Source organism: Bufo bufo, chromosome 6, assembly GCF_905171765.1.
Source record: "Bufo bufo chromosome 6, aBufBuf1.1, whole genome shotgun sequence".
NCBI classification, from domain to species: Eukaryota; Metazoa; Chordata; class Amphibia; order Anura; family Bufonidae; genus Bufo; species Bufo bufo.
The window spans coordinates 146,312,010-146,336,724 of NC_053394.1; positions in this window are offsets into that span (position 1 = coordinate 146,312,010).

A 24,715-nucleotide genomic window follows, 5' to 3' on the forward strand; every position below is an offset into this window, starting at 1 on the left:
TTGGGCAGATAAGTGGCAGATGAGGTTTAACACTGACAAATGTAAAGTTATGCACATGGGAAGGAATAATGCAAGTCACCCGTACATACTAAATGATAAAACACTCGGTAAAACTGACATGGAAAAGGATCTAGGAATTTTAATAAACAGCAAACTAAGCGGCAGAAACCAGTGTCAGGCAGCTGCTGCCAAGACCAATAAGATAATGGGTTGCATCAGAAGGGGCATTGATGCCCGTGATGAGAACATAGTCCTACCACTTTACAAATCGCTAGTCAGATCACACATGGAGTACTGTGTACAGTTCTGGGCTCCTGTAAACAAGGCAGACATAGCAGAGCTGGAGAGGGTCCAGAGGAGGGCAACTAAAGTAATAACTATTTATCTATTTATCCCCAGAACTGTGACGAGGGGACATCCTCTGCGTCTGGAGGAAAGAAGGTTTGTACACAAACATAGAAGAGGATTCTTTACGGTAAGAGCAGTGAGACTATGGAACTCTCTGCCTGAGGAGGTGGTGATGGTTAGTACAATAAAGGAATTCAAGAGGGGCCTGGATGTATTTCTGGAGTGTAATAATATTACAGGCTATAGCTACTAGAGAGGGATCGTTGATCCAGGGAGTTAGTCTGATTGCCTGATTGGAGTCGGGAAGGAATTTTTTATTCCCCTAAAGTGGGGAAAATTGGCTTCTACCTCACAGGTTTTTTTTTTGCCTTCCTCTGGATCAACTTGCAGGATAACAGGCCGAACTGGATGGACAAATGTCTTTTTTCGGCCTTATGTACTATGTTACCAGGACCACACCCCTAAATGCATTGAAGCAACTGCCATGTGATTGGTTGACTAGATAATTGCATTAATGAGAAAAAGAACAGGTGTTCCTAATAATTCTTTAGGTGAGTGTATATCACAACAAACAGATAAAATGCAGTTACACAGTATTAAACAGTATAAGTCAATTCAACCCTTTAAAGTGAAATAAAGTAAAGAGTGGATGAGTTTTCATGCGGAAACGGGCAAGTGTCCAGACTTCAAAGTACCCCTGATCCAGGGCACTACACACTTCTTACTTCTTCTCCCTGCTGGTTTAGTGTCTGTTCAGAGCGGTAGCCTTCAGTCCTTGGCTCTTCAGCTGATGCATAACTACAATTCTCGACAGACTTTTAGAGTACCTGCACATTTTTTCTGCATGGATTTCATGTCGGAAAAGTCACAATGTAATACAGTATCAGCAAAGTGAATGAGATTTGGCAAATCTCATGCACACTTTGCATTTTTCTTCTGTGTGGAAGTTGACCTGCCGTGCAAATTTTCAAATCCGCAGCATGTCAATTGTTTGTGCGATTCCGCATCTTATGTGGTTTTCCCCATAGACTTCAATGGGATTGTTAACATAAACAGAAAATTCACCACAAATGCACTAAAACTCCAATAAATAGTGCAGATATATGCACACTTTCTATTCAGTCTTGGTGCAGATTCTGCATGTGTTGCTTGCGGTTTTTTGTGCGGATCTCATGCGTTTTTGTTGCAGTTCTCACACTTTAGTTGAAAAGGGTGAATTCCGCAGCTAAAACCGCAAACATAATTGACATACTGCAGATTTCTAAATCCTCACAGCAGGTCAATTTCTGTGCAGAAAATCCACAAGGTGTACATGAGATTGGTTTAATCTCATACACTTTGCCAGCGCTGTACTACACTGCAGTTTTTCCACATGGGAATCTGCCCAGAAAAAATGCACATACCGCAAAACTTCAACATGTGCAGGTACTCTAAGGCTAGGAAAAAACCTGATGCGGAATCCACATCAGTTTTTTTTCATGTGTTTTTTGTCCTGACTTTTTTTTAACGTTTTTTTTTTTTTGCAGTTTCAGGGAGGACTTTCATTCCTGGCCATTTCAATGTAATTCTGTATGTCAAGAATGGACAGGACACTTTTTTTCCCCCTTGGCGTGGTTTTTAAAACCTCAAACGGAAGTGCCATATGGTTTAGCATGCAGATTCCTCTTTGAAATCAATGGGGAAGTTCTGCTTGTGTTTTCGGCGAACAAATCTGCACCAAAATACTTGCTCAAAAATACTTTGTGTGAACCTAGCCTAAGGGCTCATGCACAAAACCGTATGTATTTTGTGGTCCACAAAAAATGGATCCGCCAAAAATACGGATGACATCCGTGTGCATGTCGTATTTTGCAGAACGGAACACCTGGACCCTAACAGAACAGTACTATCCTTGTCCGTAATGTCGACAATAATAGGATATGTTCTATTTTTTGCGGGACGGAAATACAGACATGCGGAAACGGAATACACACGGAGTACCTTCTATTTTTTTTTGCGGACCCATTGAAATTAATGGTTCCGCATACAGTCCGCAAAAAAAACGGAACTGACATGGAAAGAAAATACATTCGTGTGCAGGAGCCCTAAGTCCTCTTGCACACGAATGTATTTTCTTTCCGCGCCTGTTCTGTTTTTTTTGCGGACCGTATACGGAATTATTCATTTCAATGGGTCCCCAAAAAAAACGGAAGGTACTCCTTGTGCATTCCGTTTCCGTATTTCCTTTCCGCAACAAAATAAAACATGTCCTATTCTTGTCCGCATTACGGAATGCACACGGATGTCATCCGTATTTTTTGCGGATCTGTTTTTTGTGGACCGCAAAATACATTCGGTCGTGTGAAAGAGGCCTAAGTCAGGCTTCAAATGACTGTAATGTGTCTCTATTATGGTTGCAAATTCTCCTGAATTAATTTAGGATATAAGGTTTTCAGTGGCCATTGTGGAGTAGGGAAAAAAAACTGTAATACCCACAATGCAGTATTCCTTCCCGACAATCTGCTAATCGCTAGCAGAAGAGACCGGTGCATTTACATGCAGCGATCTCCTCCAGAGTATGGGGGAGAGCGATCGCTAATGCCATCGCTCTTCCCCATACTGTCTTATTCTTTCCCGGCAACAGATCGTGTTTACACAGCATGATATGCCACTTGGAAACAATAATTTTTTGTGCTGCACAAAAGATACAATTACCCGATGAAGGGGCGTTTTGCTTGTTCATCAGGTAATCGGCGGTGCATTTACACTCCCAGATCATCGCTAATGAACATTACTAGTAACGCTGGTTTGCGATGATCCGTTCAATTGTCTGTGTCACAGGTAATGGGGAACACCAGATACACACAAAAGAAATAGACAACAGTCTAGGCCTCAAAAGCTAAGGAAGAGGGATGGTGACCTAGTAATCCCTAGGCCTTTCCCTAACTCCTGCCAGTATGAGCAGATCCTAAAGGTGGAAATGCTCATACGCCGGATACCTATTCCCTGCTAAAACTAACGAGCCCTAGGATAGGTAGCAGGAGACGAGACAGCTGGTTCCTTCCCAGATGAAGAAACCTGCGTCTCCCTGAGGCCTAGAACCAAAACACACCAGAGAGCAACAAACAGAACAGGCAACTTGAACTTAGCTTTGAGATGAATGGAGAAGCAGGAGATTTAGGACAAACAAGCTCTAGCAATTCCCAGAGGAAATATCAACCGCATGGTCAGCAGTGTGAGGTGGACCTAAATAGAGCGTCATCACTGATAACAAGCAGAACCTGAGGAGAAGTGAGATCCTGCCAAACAACAACATACAATGAGGAAAACAGAGAGACCTGTTAGATAGCCTCACGTGCAGCAAGTCTATCTGATCTTCTCACCTCTGTCACGGGAGGGACCGTGACAGTCGGCCCGTGTAAAGTTTGAGTTAAGTTTTAGCTTGATGTTACTTAGTTCTGTTATCAATGGTGATGTTGCTGAGGGGGTTGCTAATGGATTGCTGGTGGATGTGCTGGTGCTGGGGGGAGGCAGATAGTGCTGGGAAGAGAGGGTGGGACGGTTTGGAAGTAAGGTCCTACATAGGCTAACAGCTGACTTGAGGAGCCAATGGCTGTTGGGGCTTTGGAAGGTCAGGGGAGGAGCACTGTGGATAGGGAGGAGATCCGTCATTATTGTGCCATACTTGCTTCATCAGCATAGTCAGAAGCACAGCCATCAGGTAATTCATTTTAATTTAATTAATTTCATCACATGGATTTTATTAGAGTAAGGGCTCATTCACATGGCCGTGTGCTGTCCGCAAAAATGCAGATCCGTTTTTTTGCGGATTAGATGCTGTCCCATTCACTTCTATGGGGCCTTTTCTTCCATTGCACGGCTCAGGAAAACAAATGAAACATGTGCTATACTTGTCAGTGAAAATCAGGACATGGCCCCATTGAAGTCTATGGGTTAGCAAAAAAACTGAATACAATCCGTTTTTTTGTGGACATGCTGAACTGTCCGCAAAAAAAACTATCCACATTTTTGCGGACAGCATACGGCCGTCTGAATGAGCTCTAAGGGACATTAAAACAGGTCATTTATATTTTATAAATTAGGGTCATAATTTAACCTCTTCACTACCGAGCCACTTTTCACGTTAAATACCACGCTGATTTTTGCAAATCTGACATGCGTCACTTTATGTGCTAATAAAGTTGGAAAGCTTTTACTTATCCGAGCCGTTCTGAGATTGTTTTCTCGTGACACATTGTACTTCATGACAGTGGTAAATTTGAGTCGATATATTTAACCCATGAATTACCCAATTTTAAAAACTACACCCCTCAAATTATTCAACACTGATGTTACAAGCTTTGCTAACCCTTTAAATGCTTCACAAGAATTAAAGGAAAATGGAGGGGATATTTAAAAATGTCATTTGTTGGTAGATTTTTTTATGTTAATCAATTTTTTGATCAAGGGTTAACATGAAAATAAACCTCAATATACATTACGTTGATTCTGCAGTTCACAGAAATAACCCATATGTGGTGGTAAACTTCTCTATGGGCACATGGCAGTGGTCAGAAGGAAAGGAGCACCATATGGATTTTGGAGGCAGATTTTGTAGAATGGTTTTTAGGAACCATTTTGTATTTAAAGAGACCCTGACGTACCCCTACAGTGGAAACCCTCAAAAAGTGACCCCATTTTGGAAACTACACCCCTTTAAAGAATATATTCTTTATATAAGGTGGTACTGAGAACTTTGACCCCCTAAGTGTTTTAAGGAATTTGGAAACACTTGGCTGTAAAAATGAAAAGTTTAATTTCTTCCAATAAAATGTTGCTTTAGCCTCAAATTTTTCATTTTCACAAGGGGGAACAGGAGAAAAAGCACCCCATAATTCGTTACCCATTTTCTCCTGAATATGGCAACACCCCATATGTGGTGGTAAACTGCTGGGGGGCACATGGCAAGATTCAGAAGGAAAGGAGCGCCATATGGCTTTTGAAGCAGATTTTGATGGATTGGTTTACGGGTGCCATTGGTTTTTATTTTTTGAGTGATTGTCTTATGTAGGGGCTCATTTTATGTGAGATGAGGTGACGTTTCCATTGGTACCATTTTGGGGTACATAATACTTTTTGATCGCTTGGTATTACACTTGTTGTGAGGCAAGGTGAAGAAAAATGGCTGTTTTGGCATAGCGTTTTTTTAAATTATTTTACAGCATTCACCTGAGGGGCCATCTCATGTAATATTTTTATAAATCAGATTGTTACAGATGCGGCGATACCTAATATGTCTATAATTTTTCTTTTTCTTAAGTTTTACACAGAATAAAATCTAGTTTTTGTGTTACCATTTTCTGAGAGCCATAGCTTTTTTATTTTTTGGCCGATTGTCTTAAGTAGGGAATCATTTTTTGCGGGATGAGATGACATGAAAGTTTGATTGGTACCATTTTTGGGTACATAAGACTTTTTGATCGCTTGGTGTTCCAATTTTTGTCACCTTGCCTCACAAAAAGTGTCTGTTTTGGCATTATTTTTTTTTTAACAGCATTCACCTGATGGGGCATCTTATGTGATATTTTTATAGAGCAGATTGTTACGGACGCGGCGATACCTAATATGTCTATTACAGGGGCAGACACAGGCAGCAAAGGGCCCCTGTGCAAAGGATGTACCTGGGCCCACCCTCCCCCCCAAGCCACACATATAAATATAAACATATATGTGCAAAATAAAAACATCTTGTGAATGTTTATAATATGTACAGTACAGACAAAAAGTTTGGACACACCCTCTTATTCAAAGAGTTTTCTTTATTTTCATGATTATGAAAATTGTAGATTCACACTGAAGGCATCAAAACTATGAATTAACACATGTGGAATTAAACAAGTGTGAAACAACTGAAAATATGTCATATTCTAGGTTCTTCAAAGTAGCCACCTTTTGCTTTGATTACTGCTTTGCACACTCTTGGCATTCTCTTGATGAGCTTCAAGAGGTAGTCCCCTGAAATGGTTTTCACTTCACAGTTGTGCCCTGTCAGGTTTAATAAGTGGGATTTCTTGCCTTATAAATGGGGTTGGGACCATCAGTGGCGTTGAGGAGAAGTCAGGTGGATAAGAAATGAAGGTCAGTCAGTCAGCCGAAAAATTGGGAAAACTTTGAAAGTAAGGGCTATTTGACCATGAAGGAGAGTGATGGGGTGCTGCGCCAGATGACCTGGCCTCCACAGTCACCTGACCTGAACCCAATCGAGATGGTTTGGGGTGAGCTGGACCGCAGAGTGAAGGCAAAAGGGCCAACAAGTGCTAAGCATCTCTGGGAACTCCTTCAAGACTGTTGGAAGACCATTTCAGGGGACTACCTCTTGAAGCTCATCAAGAGAATGCCAAGAGTGTGCAAAGCAGTAATCAAAGCAAAAGGTGGCTACTTTGAAGAACCTAGAATATGACATATTTTCAGTTGTTTCACACTTGTTTGTTATGTATATAATTCCACATGTGTTAATTCATAGTTTTGATGCCTTCGTAGTCATGAAAATAAAGAAAACTCTTTGAATGAGAAGGTGTGTCCAAACTTTTGGTCTGTACTGTATATATATTCTTTTCATACTAGGTCACGCCTCAAAGCATAACTATACACACCCAGTCCCCTTAATGCCCCCACATAGTAATTATTCCCCCTTTGTACCAGTACATAGTAGTTATGTCCAGATATGTGCCCCCTCACAGTAGTAATGGTCAGATATGTGCCCCCTTCACAGGAAGTTCAAAAAATATACTCAGCTAGTTCCTCATGATCACAGTTCAGCTGCTGGCGCTCCACAGCAGTAGCAGGATGAAGTGTCACACATTGCTCTACTGGTCTGTGTAGGAGGAGGAGCACAGCAGATTCCCGGCCGCCCCGCTCCTCCTCATACACAGACCAGCAGTGTGATGTGTAACACTACATCCTGCTACTGCTGTGGAGCCAAGTCCATATTTAGATTTGATGCTACCCTAGGCACTTTAGTGCCAGTTTTCTCCCCCCAATGAAGTCCATAGCTGATGGTAAAATGCTCCCTAGGCCTTCAGCTATCCCTCAGGACACCCTCATACACTTAGACAATTAAAGGACTGACGTGTTACGTGTGCACTTGGCAGCTGAAGGCATCTGTGTTGGTACCATGTTCTTATGTGCCTGCATTGTTGAGAGAAATTATGTTTTATTATATACAAACGGGGGCGTTACCATTACACCTAGAGGCTCCGCTCTCTCTGTAAGAGCCTCTAGGTGTAATGGTAACGCGTCCGTTGCACCTAGAGGATCATTTGCATATATTGAAATATTCATTTTTTTTTCTCAATAATGCGGGCATATATGAACATGGGCCCAACACAGACCGGCACTGATGGGTGGCTTTAGCACTGCCCTAGCCATTTTACAGGCTAAGGCAGCGCTAAAGCATGTCCATTAGTGCCATTGACATCACCGGGCCCTCTGCCAGGCGGAAGCCACCCCCAAATAGTATCCCCAGTGGTAATAAGTCTCCCTACAGTGCCCTCAGTATTAAAAAGGCCTCCCTATAGGGCACCTCTTATAATCTATAAGGCACTTCTATAGAGCCTTCAGTAGTAGTAATGCCCTCCACCACTGCCCACAGTATTTATAATGTTCCCTGCAGTGCCCCCTGTAATTATAATACTTCCTGCCGTACCGCCCAGAGTTATAAACATCTCTGTAGTGCCCTCATAAATTATAATGCCCGTCCTCTTCCTCCAGTCTTCTATACCATGCAGTCCTATGTAAATAACACCAGTCATCTCTCACCAGTCTTCTATATGATACAGTCCCATGTAAATAACCTATCTTCCTTACAGTCTTCTATACTATGAAGTCCCATGTAAATAACACCAGTTCTCTCCCTCCAGTCCCATGTAAATAACTTCTCTTCCTTACAGTTCTCTATAACATACAGTCCCATGTAAATAACTTAAATCCCCTCCTTCACTCCCCTCCAACACATAGTCCCATATAAATAACATCACTCCTTACCCTCCAGTCTTCTAAAATATCCAGTCCCATGTAAATAACACCAGTCCTCTCCCTCCAATCTTCTATAACATACAGTCCCATGTAAAAAACATATCATTCTTATAGTCTTCTATAACATACAGTCCTATGTAACTGACACCCCTCCCCTCCCTTCAGCCCCTCTAACATACAGTCCCACTTAGCAGGAAGGAAGTATAATGGGGAGAACCACATCTCCCAGCATTTCTCTGACACTTACATTCATTCCATGGCATCACAGGTCTTCACTGCTGAGCGCTGCCTCTTTCTGCACTGGTCACATGACGGTGACCTCATCACAGGTCCTACCTCCACTTCTACTGCTGAAAAGATCACATGACTATGGTGTCATCGAAGGTCCTTCAGCTATGGAGTGTAGACACAAACGTGCAGCAGACTCGCAGTAAGTGCTAATCTCCCCCCCCCCCCCCCCCCCCCAAAAAAAAAAACTCTGCCCCCTCCCGACCTCCACACTAGGTTACCCTGTTGGCAGAGGTAGGGAATGAAAAATATGATAAGATAAAAAAAATAAATGCCTGTGCTGGCACTGGGATGGGCCTCTGTGCAGCTGGCGGTATGTCCGTCCCTGGTCTATAATTTTTATTATTGTTAAAGAGGACCTTTCATCTGAATCAAGTAAGTAAACTGAATATACATACATGGAGAACGGCGCCCAGGGATCCCCCTGCACTTACTATTATCCCCGGGCGCCGCTCCGTTCTCCGGTTATAGGCTCCGGTAAAGTCATAGTTAGGCTCCACCCATTTGAGCCTGCCGCGTCTCTTTCTCCTATGTTGTAGCGCTGGCCAATCGCAGCGCTCAGCTCATAGCATGGCTAAGAGAGCCTATAACAGGAGAACGGAGCGGTGCCCGGGGATAATAGTAAGTGCAGGGGGATCCCTGGGCGCCGTTCTCCATGTATGTATATTCAGTTTACTTACTTGATTCAGATGAAAGGTCCTCTTTAAGTTTTACACAGTGAAAGCCTTTTTAAACAGAATAAAATCTTGTTTTTGTGTTGCCATTTTCTGAGAGCCATATATTTTTTTTTCATTTTCTGGGCGATTGTCTTAGGTAGGGGCTAATTTTTTGCGGGATGAGATGACGGTTTGACTGGTACCATTTTGGGATACATACACCTTTTTGATCACTTTGTATTACACTTTTTGTGACCAGAAAAGGGCTTTGGCACTGTTTTTTTTTTTCAACCTGGCGGGGTGGATCATGTGATATCTTTATAGAGCCGATTGATACGGACTTTTCTTTTTTTACCTCTTTTAATAATTTTGGGAAAAGGACGCTTTTTTTTTACTTGAAACTTTACATTTTTTGTTGTGTAAAACTTAATTTTTTATTTTTTTTAATTTTTTTTGTCCCACTCTGGGACTTTAACTTTTGTGGGGCTAATCCCCTGTACAATGCATTACAGTACATCTGCATTGTAATGCATTGGCTGTAAGCGTATTACACACTGTAATACACTTACAGCTTCCTGCCTGTGAGATCCAGGGGTCTGGATCTCACAGGCGTACAGTAAGGCTGCCATGATGCCTAAGGAAGACATCAGGCTGCCTTTCCAGCCATCGGGTCCCCGACTCCCCATCACAGTAGCGCGGGGATGGCAGCTGCCTCCCTTCCTGTACATCGCATGTGCCGAGGTCAGTGCTGACCGCAACACATGTAGGGTTAATGCGCCGGCATCTGTGTTTTCACCTATGCCGGCGCATACAGCAGGGGTCCGGCTGTCAGTGACTGGCGCACCTCTGCTCCTGCGCCTGCCCGATCAGCGCAGCGTAGTACTACGGTGCTGGTATTTTAAACACAATAGCCAGCGCCGTACATGTACGGGTTAACCCCTTAAGGACCCATGACGTAGTTGTAAGTCATGGGTCCGATCCCTAAACATGGTGCCTGCCCGCTTAAATAGCAGAGACCCGCGGCACATGTATGCGATCAGCTGTAAGGCAAATGGCAAAAGTGATCAAAGTGATCAAAAAGTGATCAAAAAGTCGCACACACTTAAAATTGGTATCACTGAAAAGAACAGATCGTCCTGCAAAAAAATTAGCCCTCACACAGCCCCGTACACATACCGGTAGCCACAAAAAAGTTATAGGGGTCAGAATATGGTTATGAAAAAAAAAATATATATTTCCTCAAAGGTTTAAAATATTTTTTTTCAGTATTAAAACGCAAGAAAAATTATACAAGTGTGGTATCGTTGGAACCGTACTGACCTGGAGAATGAAGATAGCAGGCCAATTTTACTGCATAGTGTACAGTGTAAAAATAAAAACCTTTATCAGAATTGCGTTTTTTCCCAATTCTACCGCATTTGGAATTTGTTCCCCGCTCCTACTACATGGTATGCAACCGTAAATGGTGCCATTAGAAAGAACAACTTGTCCTGCAAAAATAAGCCCAAGGCTACGTGAATGGAAAAATAAAAAAGTTAGAACTATGGGAAGGTGTGGAGTGAAAAACAAAAATGCAAAAATGGAAAATCCCATGGTCCTTAAGGGGTTAATTTGTAGGGGTCAGGGAGTCCACACATGGTGTAGATGCTGTGGGTTTGGTGTACAACAACACATTCAACACATTTGGTGTACAACAACGCATTCAAACATATTATGGGGGGGGGGGGGGAGCCCGATCCAAAGCTTGCCCTGGGCCCATAGAACTCTAGTCATTCCACTGCACAGGAACGGTATGGCTGACCCGCCATATCACTGTATGATTGTATAACGTGGGCACTGTATAATTGTACTCTTAGAACCATATGATACCATAATGGAACTTTCTCCACTGTTCACCATCCGCCTGTACGAGTTTTTTTTACTTTGCCCGGGCAAAATTTTCCTACATCTTTGTACGTGACAGGACACGAAGGGTTAAAGCTCCCATTACTTCCCATCTCAAGGAAGCAAATCTTATTTTGCTTGTCATTACAGCAGGTGAAGAAATCCTTTCATCCAGTCATTAGTTGTAAACATTGTGGGGCCCCTGGGACGACGGCCCGGCCTCCCCATTCTACACTTCAGCTATTTTCCTCTACTAATGTTTTCTATACGCTGCTCAGATATAATACCAACTTCCCCAACCCCAGAGGCAACAGGGCATCCGCTTCTAGTAAATCAGAAGTGTCACCGCTGGCAACCTGCAGCACTGAAACATTTATTCAGCTTTGCATCCCTGGCACTTGGAATTATTCCTTTCATGCCTGATAGCCAAATTACAATATGGCAGGCTTCCCTCGAGCAATCGGATCATTAGTAGCAGCTCACAACATGCTTTCAACTGATCTGGCATTTCATGTACAGCTGCCACTCAAAAAAAGGGCTATGCAAATGAGGGTGGGTCCACCGGCGTTCAATTATTGCACCGCGCAGCTCCAGCTAATGACTGGCAGCCGTTCTGCAGGATTGAAGGAGCGCACAGAGGAGATCTCCCCAAGGAAGCCACTGTGTGCGCAAGATTTTCAGATTTGATTTTCATACTTCACACTTTTATTTGCGTCTATGTTTTGACCCATAGAAAAACAATTTCTGTGCCTCAGATGGAAGAGAGATTTTATTTCCATAGGCACCAAGGCCCAGGTATAGCTGTTAGCTCTGCATCCCCGGTTCCTACACCCCTGCTACCAGACCACTCATTATTTGATGTGTTCTCCTTTCACATCCAGAGCTGCTTTCAAAATTTCTACTTGTCACCCTTGACACAAACGTGAGTTTGGCCCCTTTTAGACAAACGAGTGCCACACATTAGACTCGCAGCGCGAGTACGCAGCAGCTCCCGTCCTGACCTCCCAGAAATGATTGGGTCATACAGCATTTTATTGATTTGTGATGCTTTATGACCCTTACAGGTCTGGCATGTATTGGATAACACTAGCAGCATTATGTCAGTGTTATTCAATACATTCCAGAACTCTAAGGGTTACATAGCATCATATATATATATATATATATATATATATAAAAAAAGAAGGACGTATATATATGTATGTATGTATGTTCCACGATCACTCAAAAACGCAACCATCGATTTCAACAAAGCTTGGTATACACTTCCCTTGCTACCTGGAAAGAAATCTTGTGGGGATCTCAGCTCTCTAGGATGTACCGTTCCGGAGATATTCTCCAAAAATGACCTGCATTAGACAATAGAAGCCTGCAGGTCTTTCTCTTCATATCCCAACTGCCATACACACGGTCACATGTCCCTTATCAGCCAATAGAAGCTCGCAGACCCTTAGTCTCCACAGTTTTACTCCAGATTTCCATAATCACCCAGCCATTTTTCTTTACTGCAGCCGGTCAGCCTTAAAGGGGCAGGGTGCTGTGGATGACACTGTTAAGGGAGCTCCGTTCAGGGCCAGGTAGGTTGGCCATTCAGGCCACCCTCAAAAGATTAACTTAAAAACCCAACCCCCATGTCCTGCTAAGCCACACCCCTTCCCACTCAGCAGCCGACTGGGATTGAACAAATTAAGGTAAAAATCAACTTCTATCAACTGCAGGGGTGGGAGGGATGGTGACTTTCTACCTGCAGCTCACGCTCACACAGCACAGTGCTGCTGTCTGAGAGTGAGCTGTTCAAAAGAACATCCCTGTGGCCGTCCAGGTCCTGTTCCGGGCGGAGGACAGGGAGTCTGAAAGCTGGACTGTCCTGCCTCAAACCGGACCTCTGGCCACCCTAGGGGCAGGTTGCTGTGGAGGTCACAGTTAAGGGGACGGTCCGCTATGGAGGTCAGTGTGAAGTGGCAGATTGTCGTAGAGGCTACTGTTGAGGGGACGGGGTGTTGTGGAAATCACTGTTAAGAAAATAGGGTACTGTGGAGGTCACTAATAAAGCAGCGGCCGCTGTGGAGGTCACTGTTAAGGGGGCGGGTTATTGTGGAAATCCCTGTTAACGAGACGGGGAATTGTGGAGGGGGAGGGCGCTGTTAAAGGGGAGGGCGCTGTGGATGTTACTGTTAAGGGGGCGGGGTGCAGTAGATATCACTGTTATTGTGAATACTGTCGATATCTTTTAACGACACACACAAACATTAAATACAATAGATGAAATATACCCGTGCGAAGCCGGGCCCTTCTGCTAGTAAATTAATATAATGCAATGAGACCCTGTCATTGCTCCTCTGAAAGGGGCCTTTGGCTCCAACCTCTGTTGTCAGACAGGTGACCTAAGAGCTCAGTTCCAACCATGTTACAGCTCCCACAATGCATTGCTCTCTATAATCAAGAAAGCAGCCAAATAATTTACCCATAGATCTGAATGGTGATGAAATCCTCATGTAACAGAAAATCAGCACAAAAGCAATAAAAGTGGTTATAAAGTTACTTGAAGGGGACCTGTCTCCTCTCCTGGCATATCAGTTTAGTGACCACTTGCACCCCCATGTAATAACAATTCTGGAGCATCTATTCCTATGACTCTATGTTGTGTCATTCCTTTGTTATTCCTGCTAGAAGTTTAATGAATTGCTAGCAGTTTGCAATGAAGTTCCAGATGGGTGTTACCAGTTGGGGGGGTGTTCCTGAACAGGCTGACATTGACAGCATTGATTAGTTAGTATACGACTGTGCAGGAACACCCCTCCCCCCGACTGGTAACACCCATCTGGACCTTCATTGCAGACAGCTAGCAATACATTCATAACTTTAAGTAGGAATAATAAAGAAATTGCATATCGTAGGGTCGTAAGAATAAGTGCCCCAGAATTGTTAGAACAAGGCATCTGCTAAAACAGACATATTAGAAGACGTCCTCTGTGATATATAATGAGCAATATTAAATGTGGAGTGTTCCTTTAAGGTATAAGAGAACAGGTATTAGGTCATAATCTCATCAAGTGTCTTTGCTTTAGGGCTCGTTCACACGAACGTGTGATGCCCGTTGCCATATTGCAGACCGCATTTGCGGATCTGCAATACACGGACACCGTTCCGTGGCCATTCCGCATCACTGATGCGGACCCATTCATTTCAATGAGTCCGCAAATCCGGAGATGCGGAACGGAAGAACAGAACGGAACACTACGGAAGCACTACGGAGTGCTTTCTCGGGTTCCGTTCCATGCTTCCTCACCGCAAAAAGATAGAACTTGCTCTGTCTTTTTGCGGAACGGAAGGATCGTGGACCCATTCAAGTGAATGGGTCTGCGATCCCCATGCGCCTGCCCCACGGATCGCGGTCGTGTGAACGAGCCCTTAACCTGAAAAAGCCACTAAACTGCTGAGCAGACTTTGTTTTCCCCTTTTCTTGACATTTCCAGATCATCAGTACTTGCTCTCTTTCCCAAAAGTCTACTTGAACTTATGCGTTATATAATCCATGTTATCTTATAGTAGCCTTCACGCTGATAGTTTAGCATCATATAATGAGAGCAATGGATATAAGAAGAAATTCCGTACTTTCCATGTCTTGACCTGATTTCCAAGGTTAATCCTGAGCTGTAAGAAGGCTGGATGCAGAGGTGCTAGCGCAGGAATTCTCATCAGTCACCTTCATGTTGGCCCAATGCTCTGGTGACATCTAATTGCTGAACTCCCCGCGCCCTCTCTAAGTGTTTCTTTGGCATTTGGCAGTACTTGCCCACTTCATCCTCCCGTCTGGCTGCCATCTATACAACAACAGGATGATGGAGCCGGTAGCTCAGAGATACCGACTGAGTCAGAATTATGGTAAGAGGCGGCTGCGTGCCAGCGGTTACTGGAAAGAAACTAATGCACAGAGGCTCCTATTAATAAGAATGTGACAGATCCGGGCGGAAAACACAAGGAGACTGTTACTGAGGAAGACTATGACCCACCTCTCCCCCACCACCTGGTATATAGTGAGTAGGTATACAGTAATGACTATACCTCTGATGTCAGATTATCAAAGATTCTGGATCATGGGATAGTCATAGAAAAAGCCTAGAATTTACCTGTTAAGGGCATAGTGGATGCACACGGCTGGCAGACCACAAAATACATACGTATGGTCATGTGCATGAGGTGTAATGCCAGTGTGGAGTATAGGAGTGGTAGTGGCCCTGATAAAGGGTTGTCACTATGAAATCCCTCAGGCCATTGCTCCCTGGGGATCAGTGCTGTGGAAATGTAGTACTGAAGAATGAGGCCAGCATTAAATGTGATAAAGTCTTTTTACTAAGTGCAACATAAAACTTCAGGAGCAGCAGGCTTTAGTGCAATCCTTCTCTGGCACCAGTAAGGATTATGGAGGCAGGTAGGATGGCGGCACTTAGGTGGTACTGGTCTAGTAACGTTCTGTGTGATGGGTGTCTTGGCTGAAATCCCTCACCCTGCAGCAGTGTCTTCGATGCTGGTTGTAGCAGTTCACTCTGCTGTCTAGCACCTCAAGACTTCACTTGAGGTTGGGTTGAGTTGTTCTCTCTGCAGCTGCTCTGCAATGTGCTTCCTCTCCCTTCTGTCTCCTGGCAGGAAGCAGGACCAGCCCACTCCTACCAAGAGGGGAGAAACAGGGTGGTTTACTCTGTTCCTTGTTAACCCTTTGGCATCTATATCTTCCTAGAACATACAGCTAGTTAACAATAAAACTTTGCAAAATACATAACAATACAAACTATATATAAATTGCAGTACCCCCAGGTCTCGGGTACTACACCTGTGGTGGCGTTGTAAGGAATTGAACACTTAATACATTAACTGCATTACAGTAGATTGCTGAGGGCTCGAGCAGGCAGACGCAATGCAATCAGCTCATAGACGCTAACAATAGGGGATTGTCCAAGTTTAGCACCTTTTTAAAGAGCACCCATCAGCATGACCAATCCTATTAAATCAAACATACTGGCCAGTAGGGTTGATCCTGCTGATTAAAATGATACCTGACTTGTGAAAATCGGTTATGGCGTTTCCAAGGAAAAGACTTGTATTCTTTATGCAAATAATGGCTTGATTCATTTGCATAAAGAATAAAAGTCTTTTTCTTGGAAATGCCATAACCAATTTTCATAAGTCAGGTATCATTTTAATCAGCAGGATCAACTCTACCAGTGTGCCTCGATAAAATAAGGTTGTTTTTGCTGAAAGGTGTGCTTCAAATGAAATATCCTGAGATGCGCTTCTTTCCTCTTACTTTATCTGCCTCTGTCCCCCCCCCCCCCTCATTTTTGAGATATTAACCCCCTAAACCTATGGCACCCAATTTGCAAATTTGAAATGATTAGCCACTGGAATGAAGTTGAGGTTAGTATATAGCGTGGCCTCGCAAGATTATGAATTTATTATGAAATTGTACTACACCAGGCTGCGCTCATGTATCTCAGTGGGGAAAAGACTCCTGATCTGGAGTGAGACCAATAGTTGCAATAAATGTCTAAAATGGAAATACCCATCAGCAACACAAATCTCTCCCATAAAATAAGTGAGTTACATGATGTGTTCTTCTCTAATCAGGTCTAAAGCTAGATTCTGAATTTTGGGGCTACCAGATAGCAGTGCATTGTGGGAGCTCAGAGGACAGTTACAACTGAACTCCTTGCTATGGGAGTTCTGAAAATAGCCAAGTGAGTGTGCTTGGCTATGTTCAAAAGTCCCCATAGTGGCGAATGGAGAACGCACCGCGCTAGAGTGCCTCCTCTCCACTGCTATGGAACTGCCATAAATAGTCAAGCCAGAGCTCGGCTATTTTCGTAACTCCCAAAGCAGTGAACGTAGGGAGGCTGCGCATGCGCAGTGTGCTCTCAATTCACTGCTATGGGAGTTCCCGCTCCTATGTGACATTGATGGCATACTGATATGCTATCAGTGTCTAAGATGAGAATACTCCTTTAAGTCATATGTCTGACAAAGGGGTGGGGCTAAACCATTGTCTGTTTCCAAGGGCAACCAGCAGAACTTTGAAAGCGTCTCTAGATGTGAATGGAGAAAACAAAATGAAACAACTAAAAATCGGATTTGGGATCCTATTGCTGCATTCACCAGGTTTGGAGGTCACTTCTTTGTCTTCTCTGTCAGTCCACCAATGGTCTCCACTCGCCATTCAGTTCCAGCAATCATTTACTCAGTCTCTGCTCTGAATGCAGACACTAATCTCAGTGAAACTTTTTTGTGTGGAATAATTGGCGCTGTTGTTGCTTCCTCTCCTCCCAGATCTTGTCATTGTGTCTGGAAGGAATAATGAAGAGAAAAGTAAAACACATTAATGATACGTTTTATAGTAAATTATAGCGCCGTGCCTTCCCGTCCTCACCCCGTGACCCCGATCTTCAGCACTGTCGTGAAGAGCTCATAACGGCAAAGAGAAAATTAAAGGCAGACAAAATCTTCCTGTAATGCGGAGAAGACAATGCTTGCTGCTCAATGTTCACAATTATCTTGTCAGTTCGGGGGGGGGGGGGGGGGGGGTAATGCACACTTTTATAGCATGTCCGTCTTAAAGGGACTCTCCGGAGTGTGCAAATGTGGCTCTAATAAATGGATATATGTAAAAGATTCCTACCTGACTGTGCCGCTACATGCCTTCATAGTCCGTACATTGCAATGTATGCCCTATGTGCATGCCTGGACAAAGATGCATGTAGTAGTGCCCCTCCCCCCCATGAGGGCATTGTGCATGTGCCTTGTCCATTGACATCTGATTTTCTTGAAGTATCAGGGATCACCATAATCTACCATTCAACCAGGGTCGGATTGGGGTTCTTTGGGCTCACCATAGAAAATTATTCTCATCAATACAGTCTAATAGGTTTTAATTCAAAGAATTAGACCCTAGTCACAATTTATTGTCTCCACAGGCAGCTCCAAATGTTATTTTTTCTCTGGACCTTGGCCCACTGGAGGATTCTTTGTTACTCTGGTGGGCCAGTCCGGTGCTGTATTCAACAAAAAATCGTTCAATATCAGATGACTAGGAAGATACTGATGGCCTATGCTGAGGATAGACCATCAGAAACTAGTCGGACCTGTCGCCACCAACCAGGCTTGCCAACCAGAATTTTTCTTTATTCTGGACAATTTATCCCAAAATCACAGACGGCCAACATCTTTTACGGACAAATGTGAAAACTATAATGAATTATAAAGATTATAAGTAATGCATGTCTATAGCTCAATATACAAATAACTCATTACCAGCATTTACTGTGAGCTGTAAAATTATCAGAATTACCACTAAAATAATCTAGTGAAGTACCCCCAGCCTAAAAAAAAATCACTGACGCATCTATTTTTTTTCACGGACACAGGAAAAACGTCTATTTTTACGGACTGTCCAGAAATTTCTGGACGGTTGGTAACCCCGCCACCAACCTTAAAGGGGTTCTGCAGTTTGTTTTAACTGATGATCTTTCCTCTAGATAGATCATCAGCTTCTGATCGGCGGGGGTCCGACACCCGGGACCCCCGCCGATCAGCTGTTTGAGAAGGCAGCGGCGCTCCAGCAGCGGCGCTCCAGCAGCGCCGCGGCCTTCTCACTGTTTACCACTTCCCAGTGACGTCACGACTAGTATCAACTAGCGTGGGCGGGGCTAAGCTCTGTTCACTTGAATGGAGCTTAGCCCCGCCCACGCTAGTTGATACTAGTCGTGACATCAGTGGGCCGGCGGTAAACAGTGAGAAGGCCGCGGTGGTACTGGAGCGCCGCTGCCTTCTCAAACAGCTGATCGGCGGGGGTCCCGGGTGTCGGACCCACGCCGATCAGAAGCTGATGATCTATCCAGAGGATAGATCATCAGTTAAAACAAAGTGCAGAACCCCTTTAAGCAATTAATATTCTTAATGTTTAATGTGTAGATCATAGGATTGATGGCATAATACCAACTTTTTGGGAGAGACATCCAGAAAACTTAAAGGGGCTGTCCGACCCCTAACTCAAAATTAAGGACTGGAATGTTTTTTTATAATAAAGGGGGGGGAAAAAACACTCACCTCTTCTGAGTAGTTCCATTCCAGCGCCAAACGGTCCTGCCCCTGCTTCTGTCTCAGCAGTGATGTGCCCCTAAGTGGCACATGACCATTGAGGCCAATGAATGGCAGCAGAAGAGCATGTCCGGATGTCACCCTTCTGGTTCATAGTGGAGCGGAATCAGAGAGGATGTGACCAACAACAACACTGGGACAAGGTGTCTTAAAAAAAAAAAAATATAATAATAATAATTATTTGTGTTCTTTACTGTGCACATATTCCGGACCTTAAAGGGTTTCTATCACTTAGTTTCACCTATTTAGCTTTCAGACACTAGCGATCCGCTAGTGTCTGCTTTATCTAACCATCCTAATATAAGAGCTTATTGTCCTGCCGTTTAGCTAAAAAAATAACTTATATAGATATGCAAATGAGCCTCTAGGTGCTATGGGGGCGTGATTAGCACCTAGAGGCTCCGTCTACCTTAACAAACTGCCGCCGCCCAGCGCGTCCCTCCAGCCGGCCCATCTCCTCCGGAATGCGATGCTCCTCGTATTCGGCGCATGCGCAGTGAATGTCTGATCGCTTCCCTGCTCAGACATCTCCACTGCGCCTGCGCCGATGACGTCATAGTGCTCCGAGGAACAGGCGCAGTGGAGATGTCTGAGCAGGGAAGCGATCAGACATTCACTGCGCATGCGCAGAACAGAGACGCGCACGGAGAGGATCGCTTCAGCTGGAGATGGGCGGGCTGGAGGGACGCGCTGGGCGGCGGCAGTTTGTTAAGGTAGACGGAGCCTCTAGGTGCTAATCACGCCCCCATAGCACCTAGAGGCTCATTTGCATATCTATATAAGTTATTTTTTTAGCTAAACGGCAGGACAATAAGCTCTTATATTAGGATGGTTAGATAAAGCAGACACTAGCGGATCGCTAGTGTCTGAAAGCTAAATAGGTGAAACGAAGTGATAGAAACCCTTTAATTAATTTTGTGTTAGAGGTTAGACAACCCCTTTAAGAATTTTAATTTGAAGATGCCATTTTTAGGTTAGGGAGGGTGCTTAGGGACTGGTGGTTTCCCCTTCCCATTCCTGAGCTTGGTTCGGTATCGGAGATGGCCCCCAAAGTGATTTGATGCAGCATTTCGGTCATGAAGGGGTTAATTATGGAAGCATCTTCTGGGCCCTGCCTAATGGGGGTGGCTTGATAACCCCTCCTATCTAGAGGGCATATATACCCCCTCCTCTCTGCTGGACTTCCTCTTGTCCGTTGAAGCTGAATTGGTATGTTACCTATTAGCTCTGTCCACTCCAGGATGTCCGCAGGAGATGCATCCTTAAGGGATTCCCTCCTGGCGCGCTTTAATGAGGAAGGTGAGGGATGGCTGCGTGCTTTTTTGCACAGCCTCAGCTCCCCTCATTTATTCTCCTCCCCTGCTGCTGCTGGCGCTATGGGTGCTCGGCCGGAGCTGGCTCATTCGGTGGACAGCTCCGGTGTTCCAGCCGGGGGTCGGCGGTCCGCGCGTCGTACCCGCCCCCCTGTTCTCCTGGGTCATAGCCCCCCTTCTGCGCGCCCCTCAGGCTCCCATGGATCCGGCGCTCACTACCCCTCCACCCGCTGTTCTTATGGATCCCCCGCTCACTCCTCCTCCTTCTCAGCCCCCAGATAGTGCGGTGGTGGTCCCAGTGCTGGCTGACCACCCTCCTCCACCCGCAGCAGTGTTTGCCCATGCCGGTGCGCCCCCCCCACCCCGCGCGGTCCTTCCCCCCCAGGAGCATCGGGTCCTTACATTGCGCCTGCTGCTCACCATCCTATTCTGCTGCCTGCTCCCTCCTCTACACCTATAGCCGCGGGCATTATTGAACAGATTGTCATAGTTGATCCGCATGCGGTTCCTCCCACTAGGGCTTCATCATTGTCTTCTCCTCCACGAACGGCCTATCGTAGATCGCGCAGGGAGCTTTTGGCCTCATCCTCTTCGTCGCAGGGAGATAGGAGGCGTCACCGCCGTGGATCTCGCCGGCGCCGGTCCCGACGCCATTCCAGGGCTTCCGGGAGCAGCAGGTGATCCAGGCCCTCTAGATGGCGCTCTCCGTCGTCTTCTGATGGATCGACGAGCGCATCAGGGGAGTCTGGCCGAACGTCTAGGTCACAGCGTAAAAGGCAGGTGCCTTCTCGTACATCCAGGGCCCCTAGTGTGGTCGCCGCTGCGGTACAACAGGAGATCGTCCCGGTACCCGGTCCTTCTGTGGTAGCAGAGTCGTCAGCACTCGGTGAGTACCAATATACTGGGGCATGGGGAGCGGGAGGGTTTGGGTCGAACATAGAGTCATTATTGAAAGCGCTGTTGGAAAAGATGCCCCAATCTTCTCAGCCTCCTTCCTCTCCTTCTTTTTCTGTGGCGTCAGTCCTCTGGGATGCAATTTAGATGAGTCAGTTAGGGACAAGATTTGGGCTAACCAGTATATATTTGGTCCCTGGTGTCCGTTGACCAGCATACCATAGATAGGGAGCGGCGGGTTTCTGACAAGCCTTATGAGCGTAGGGCAAAGGTGGCTAAGACCATGAATAATTGGTTACAAGCTTATTCGATTTTGGGATGCATCATGGGTCAGAAGCCCCCCGAGCGTTCTTCAGAGCTTTTCGTCTACCAGGAGACGATTACAGCGCTTACAAGGCCCATGGCAGTAGTGCTTTGTGGCGGTATGATGAGGAATTCCGCAGGCGTTTGGCGTTGCACACGGAAATTGGTTGTGGGGTCAAAGCTACCGATGTTTGGCTTTGCCTCATGATGTCTCAACGCCAGCCTCCCTTTTCCGGAGCGGCCACTGGTTCCGGAACAATTCCCCAGGGACCAGTGGCCGTTCGCCGACCTGGAGCGTGTTGGTTATTCAACGAAAGGCATTGCAAATACGCGGGTTTATGTAAATACAAGCACGAATGCTCGGCTTGCGGTGGCCCCCATGCGGCGAATCGATGCCCTCGCCCCCCGTTAAATTCACCAAGTCGCCTGTCGCAGGCACCTCCAAGGACTCCGGTGAGCGTAGCCGAGATGTCACCATGGTTCGACAGGTGGCTCGACCCCAATAGAACGGCTGCTGCCCAGCTTTGCTCCGGTTTTACTGTGTTTTTTTTTTTATTCCGTTTGTGCTGTCTAGGTGTTCTATGTTTTCTGATAATCTCTGGTCTGCCAGAGACCTCCCGGGGGTCCTTAAGGAGAAACTGGATAAGGAGGTGTCCTTGGGCAGAATTAAGGGTCCGTTTTCATCCATCCCCTTTTCCAATCTTAGGGTGTCACCTTTGGGGGTGGTTCCCAAGAAGGAGCCTGGAAAATTTCACCTTATTCACCCTAAGGGGGCGTCAGTCAATGATGCCATCCTTCCTGTGGATGCCTCGGTGTCCTATGTCTCCTTTGACAGGGCGGTCGCGTTAGTCAGGGAGGCGGGTAGGGGTGCACTCCTTGCGAAATCGGACATTGAGTCTGCCTTTAGGTTCCTCCCTGTTCATCCTGACTGTTTTCACCTGCTGGGTTGCTCGGTGGAGGGTCAATTTTACTATGACACGTATCTCCCCATGGGTTGTTCCATTTCTTATCATTATTTTGAGATGTTCGGTAGTTTTCTGGAATGGGTTGTGCGGTATGAGTCTGGTTCGTCTTCGGTTATACATTATCTGGATGATTTTTTGTTTGTTTCCCCGGGGACAGGTGATGGATGTATTTTCCTTCTGAACACGTTCCTGTCGCGGATGGCCCGGTTTGGTGTTCCTATATCGGCCGAGAAAACGGAGGGCCCGGTCACGCGACTTTAGTTTTTAGGTATCGAGATAGATTCCATAGATATGGTATTCCTCCTCCCAGTGGACAAATTACGGAAGCTGCTTGATTTAGTTGATGGTTTCTTGGCAGTTCGTAAGGTTACTCTTAGGCAATTACAGTCGTTGTTAGGTCTTCTCTGTTTCGCATGTAGGGTCATGCCCATGGGGCAGGTTTTTTTCAGACGTATGTCTCTGGCTACCCGCGGTATACAGTCTCCGCATCAACGCATCCATCTCACCAAGTCCCTAAAAGCTGATTTGGTTGTTTGGAGGACCTTTCATAGCTCATTTAATGGACATACGTTTTTTATGTCAAAGGAGATCCCAAACACGGTTCTTGCATTGTTCTCGGATGCATCTGGTTCATGTGGTTTTGGCGTCGTCCTGGGCAACAGATGGTGTGTGTCCCCCTGGCCTGAATCCTGGCATTCCATGGGTTTGTGTAGGAATTTTACTTTTCTTGAAGTCTTTCTTATTATAGTGGCGGTCGAGATTTGGTGCTTCATTCTCGCGAATCGCTACGTTTGCTTCTGGTCGGACAATATGGGGGCCGTTCAATGCATAAATAGCCTGTCATCTTCGTCTTTGCCAGTTCTTTCCCTGGTGTCATCTGGTTTTGCGTTGCCTGGAACATAACATTCATTTCAGGATTCGACAAGTTCCGGGTGTGGACAACAGTATTGCTGATGCTCTTTCACGCTTTCATTGGCAGTTTTTTCGGGAATTGTATCCGGAAGCAGTGGAATGCCTGCCCCACCTGTGGCGGTTGGCGGCCAGCAACTGATGTTTCTCGTCAGCTCATCTGTATCCCCGTCGACATGGCAAGCTCATGGTAAGGCCTGGGCCGATTGGCAATCCGGGGTGGGTATGAGGGACGTGTCCTCTCATTATGATCTTTGGTTAGAGGTAACGGAAGAGTGGCTGCTTAAGTTACGATCCCAGGGTGTGTCTGCTCTGGTGGCGCAGCGCAGGTTGTCCGGGGTGGCTTTCCACTTCCAGTTGTGCGGGTGGCCTGATGTGACGAAGCATTTCATTGTGCGACAGGCATTAAAGGGTTGGAGGAAAGAACATGTCTCCAGGGACTCTCGCAGACCTGTCTCGTTCAGCCTGCTAAATAGATTAGTGTATGCTTGCTCGTCTGTGTGTGTCTCTTCTTTTGAGTCTGTCCTGTTTTCTGCCTGTTTCAGTTTGGCCTTTTTCGCCGCTCTTCGAATCAGCGAATTGCTCCCCCTGTCCAGTCGTAGGTCTGGGGGTTTATTGTTTCAGGATGTGGTGGTTGCCAATAACTCTGTCCAGGTCTTGGTCCGCAGGTCTAAAATGGAACAGTAGGGCAATGGGGTTTGGATCCCACTACACCAGGTGGGGGGGCCAGTTTGTCTGGTTCGCCTGATTTCGGAGTACGTGGTTATTCGTACGGGGGGAGTCAGTTTCTTTTCACACCAGGATGGTTCCCCCCTTCCGAAGTTCCAGTTTACCGCTGTATTTCACTCTTGTTTGGCACGGGTGGGGGTAGAGTTTGGTACCCACTCCTTTCGAATTGGTGCCGCTACAGAAGTGGCTAGGGCAGGTCTGCCGGAAGCTGAGGTGATGCGCATAAGTAGGCAGGTGGCAGTCTGCTTGCTATGCTAGGTATATT